The sequence below is a fragment of the Chiroxiphia lanceolata genome, chromosome Z (genome assembly GCF_009829145.1).
Source record: "Chiroxiphia lanceolata isolate bChiLan1 chromosome Z, bChiLan1.pri, whole genome shotgun sequence".
Taxonomy (NCBI): Eukaryota; Metazoa; Chordata; class Aves; order Passeriformes; family Pipridae; genus Chiroxiphia; species Chiroxiphia lanceolata.
Window position 1 is genome coordinate 74,229,567 of NC_045671.1, and position 4,950 is coordinate 74,234,516.

Below are 4,950 nucleotides of genomic sequence, written 5' to 3' on the forward strand. Positions count from 1 at the left end.
TTTTTTTACCACTCGTGGGATCCAGAGAAGGACTGTGACCACCACTCTCACCAACAGCTTTTCCCCTCCTTTTACTTTGGACTCAGGGAGGCCCAACGAACACTACTTTGTTCACGCCCCAGGGTGCTGGGTTATACATTTGAGGTTTGTGGGTTAAAACCAATTGTTTGTCTGTCTAATTGTATTTATTGTATCATTTTATTAAATTGTAATTCTGACTTATAATCTCTCTTTTGAGTTGGGTTCATTTCCCCTGCCAGTTTACCTTTAAACCAGCACACCATCACATACATTTTCCAGCAATGCAATTCTACTGAACAAAATTAACTACATGAAGCCTTAATCCGAACAGTAACAAGCTACCTCAGCAGAGATGGACATGCTGATAGCAAGCACTTGTTGAGGAGCACACCTCGTGCCAGCAGCTCTGCACGTGAGCTGGGCATTGTGCCCTGGCTGGAGCCCCAGGAAAGGTGGCCAGTCATCCAGAGACCCTGCAGGACCCAACCAGAAATGAGAAGACCCCAGGTGTTGATATACTGATTTGACAGAAAGAAAAACTTGGAAGATGTAATAAAAAAGACTCAGATAAAAGACACTACGACTAATGATAAGTTACTACATAAGTCCATAACATACAATTAAGTCACATGCAGTGTGGTTAAGCATTTGCTATTATCTATCTAAAGGCCATCACCTTCTCAAAGTTTTCTGAATTTTGAAATATCGCTAGAAATGGTTGAAGCATGCTTTAGAGAGGCAAAGTACCTATTTTCATTTTCATCTGTCATGTGTTTGTGTTCTGTTTCAGAGAGTTAGCTGTTGTTTTTATTTCAGAGTTTATTATCCCAAAACGCCATAGTCATCAGGTCCTTCTTGAGTCTAACTAGCTGGACAGAACACAGGAACTTTTTCCCTGCTTTCTCTTGAACCCTTGCTCCCTATCCTTTTACAATTCCTGTATTATGTCACTGTGATAAAAGGTAAACTTTGTTGTAGTAAGTAGGATTTGATCTGACTGCAGGTTGTATCACGTTTAATTATCTCAGTCCTTCACCTCTCAGAGAGAACTTTCTCTTTTTTCTACACTAAAATATTAATGCTTTAATACATTAAGCCAGTAGCATAGCATCAAAGTATTATAAAGAACAAACATATTTAATATTGCCAAGACACTATAGCTCAGATGATTCTTTAGAACTTTTTTACATAATGTTACATGAACTGTTACTTTAATTCCCTGTGTAGTGACAAGCAGTGTGTTTTATGCCCTTTAAGCCACACACATTCTGTGTGCATGTTTCCTCTTCCAGGAGCAGGATCTAGACAGCGAGTTAACTTCTCTCTGATTATTGTTATTACTACGCGAAACACTATTGTTCAAAACAGTTAAAATATCACAAGTGGCATCAACTTACTTCTTCCCTCTCTTGTGTTTCCTCCATGAACAAAGTTCTATTAGTTGGAATTAGAAAAATTTACAAGATCCATGTAAAGAAGTTAATCTTCTGCCAAGCCCTTGAATATCATCACAAAGAACAATGGGGTGGCACAGGTTAAACAGGGAGATATTCAGTTGCTCACAATGCACTGCATCATTTCCAGTGTCTACAGTTCTGTGGACCAGCTCATAACATTAGTTCCATCTGTCCATCTGAGTTCTTCAGCAGCTACATACACTGTTAAAACATCAGGCAGGTAATTTTGGAAAATCATGAAGGGTTTTGCAGTTTGGTTTTTGGGATGGAATTATTTTAACATGAGTCATTTTTTCCCCCCAGTAGATTTAACATATCTTTCTGTATTACCAGAACTGTTCACAGTGGGTTATTTTCAGGGCTGAAGGTTTTTAAGGGGGTCAGATCCAAGCATATGGAAAACAGTTTCCTCATTCTGGAAACAAGTGTTGCAAGTTGCAGCATTTTCTTTCTGGCCTGGTAATCATGGCCTGAGCTGGCACAGTAGTGGTAGGACTTTATCAAGTAACACTGACTGTGAGAAGCTGGAGTATCCTTACTATGAACAAGCATTTGAGTTAGTTTAAAAGGACAGTTGTGACAAACCAAACTGTAATTAATAATGAAAGGGCTGCCAATCTCAGGGTGGATATTTAATACTGCAGTCCAGTACTACAGCCTTTCTGTGCTCAAAGAACTGGTGTAGTCATACGGTACAAAATTGGTCTTCCCTGCACTTTCCTGTTCCTGTCAGCAGTGATGGTTGTGCCAACACTCCCAGAAACAGTGGCCTGCAGCATACAGACTGGTGAACATAACTGAGCAGGGGAAAAATCTCACCATTTTTACAGCTCTGTGGCTTGTCTGTGCTCCTGATATTGGCCTCAAAATTTAGCTATTCACGTAAGAAACAGGATTTAATTCTTTCTCAGGCCATAACTAGTCAGTATGATTCACTGCAGTGGTAAGACACTGAGGCAAAGGGAGCATGTTGATGTAACACTACTAGTCAACTTCAGCATAAGAGGCCCACATCAAATGCCATTAATGTGCTCCTGCTTTAGAACAGTGAGTTCTATTGCTTAAAAAAAAAAAAAAAAAAAAAAAAACGCAGAAAACCAGCATAAAATAAATTAAGTACTGCTGTCTCTGATACAGCTAACTTCTTTTCAGTTTCAAGTAACCAGAGTTCCAAAGGATTCATAAAGCAGGCATGGTGGCTGCTTGCAGATTTAAAAACTGAACCTGTGTTTTCACCAGCTGTCAGAGACTGAAATGGTTGATGATTTATGCATTCCAGGAGACTCTTGCAGGATTTTGACTTTTGCATTATACCTCTGATGGGCAGTTGGGCCCATCCCTCCCTCCAGTGCTGAAGGTGTCAAGCCCTGAAAAGGCAGGACCTCTGATGACCCATCAAAGCCCATTCCCCCCTCTGCCAATCTAAAAGGGCGGGAACTAGACCAGACACAAAAACTCTGCACAGGCCCAGGGAGAGTTTGGAGGCTCGAGGCATGGCCCGTGACACTGACCATGGATATAATAACTCATAACTTCTTGGCGTGTGGGGGCTTCCCTCCTTCACCCCCAGCAGATCAAGGCCACCACTTCAACTGACAGACATGGAAGCTGCAACTCCCAAGTGTCATCGCTGGACCCCGTGGGCGGTGACTATAGACATCTGTCCACTCTCAGCTTTGCTTTTTCCTTACTCCCCCTTACTCTTATCCTGGCTTTCTCTCCCCTATGCATTTTCTCCCCCCCCAAAGGTTATCTCTATGTCATATTGTTATATGACAGCACCCAAAATGCTAGCATAGCTGTTGATACAGAATTGTTAAAATAAACCTTATCGATATGTGTTTTCAGACACCGATTATTCAGTGTCTTTTCACTCTAATCCACCCCAAGGGAATTATTGATAAAAACCTGGGTTACTCTCCCTCCCCTTTTCCTGGGGCGGGTCGTAACACCAGCTAAAGCTGGACCAGTGTCACTGTATTTCCAATCGCTTCTAAGTAACACCAGTTTTTCCACACTTGGAACACACAGCTCTTACACAGGTGAGTTAAAGCTGACACAGAACAAGGCTGTGGGAGCCTTGCACCCAAGCAGACCTGCAGCCTCCCTGTTTGGGGTACCAGGCTGCACAATTAGACTGGGTCTCGGTTTCAAAGGGCACAGGCTGGAAGACTAGATTTAAGATGCCATTTTAGTTAATCACAGTGTATAAATGCTTGAACAGCTATAATAGATTGGGAGGGGAAAAAAATTAAAAAACCCAAACGAAACAGCCAAAGACCTCCACCCCTCAAACACAAATATACTAAAACTAGTGATCTGCACAAACTTCACGGAGTCACAGAATAATTAGGGTTGGAAGGGACCTCTGGAGAGCCCCCTGTCGAGGCAGGGTCACCCAGAGCAGGTTAAATAGGAACGCATCCACGTGTGTTTGGAATGTCTCCAGAGAAGCAGAATCCACGACCTCCCTGGGCAGCCTGTTCCAGCGCTCTGCCACTTTCAGTGGAAAGAGGTTCTTCCTCATGCTGAGGTGGAAGTTCTTACGTTTTAGTTTATGGCCACTGCTCCTCGTCCTGTCGCTGGGCACCACTGAAAGGAGTCTGGCACCACCCTCTTTAAACGCCACCTGCACGAAGAACCTGCCCGTGCAGACGCCTCCTGCCCACCTACAGCCCCGGGGCCGCTGCCCGCAGCTGTACACCCGCGGGTGCCTCCCGGCCGCGGGCAGCGCGGCTGGAAGGGGCGTCTCTCCACCAGCGCCATAACGGCCGCGCCGCCACGACAGCGCCCGCGCTCGCGGGGCGCCCTGTCCACCGGTGAGGCGGCGGGGACGGGGACAGGAACAGAGCAAGGCCTGCCGGCCGCCGGAGCCCGTGCCCCCCGGCCGGGCGGCGCCGCCGTGTCCGCGGCCCCTTTAAGGCTCTGGGCGCGCCAAGACCCCCGCGCGCCCGGGACCGGCCCCGCCCACGGACAGAGCGCGCCAAGGCTGCCCGCGCGCGCCGGCCCCGCCCCCCGCCGCGCCGGACCAATCAGCGCCTCTCGCGGGGCCGCCTGCCCAATGGGATAGCAGCAGTCGCGGCGCCGCGCTCTCGGGACCCGCCTCCCAGGGCGGGGCCGCCGGCTTCCTCGACTCGCGATTGGCCGGTGGGAGCGCGCGCCCTGTGACGCTCGCGCGCGGTGATTGGCTGCGCTCGGGCGCGAAACGTAACGCGGGAAAAGCGGCGGGTCGGCCAGGGCGGCGGCGGCGGCTCCTCCGGGCGCGCGGCTCCGGTAGCGCTTCGGAAAGGTGCGGACGCGCTGCCATCGCTTCGGCCCCGCCGCCGCTAGGGCCAGGGGCCGCCGCTGACGGCGCAGGTCTGGTCGGGGGTGGCCGCGGAGGCGGAGGGGCGCGGGGGGAAAGGCACCGAGAGCGCGGGGGGCCGCCGTCCCGGTGATGAGCGGCTGAGGCGGAGCCGCGCGGCGACAGGTG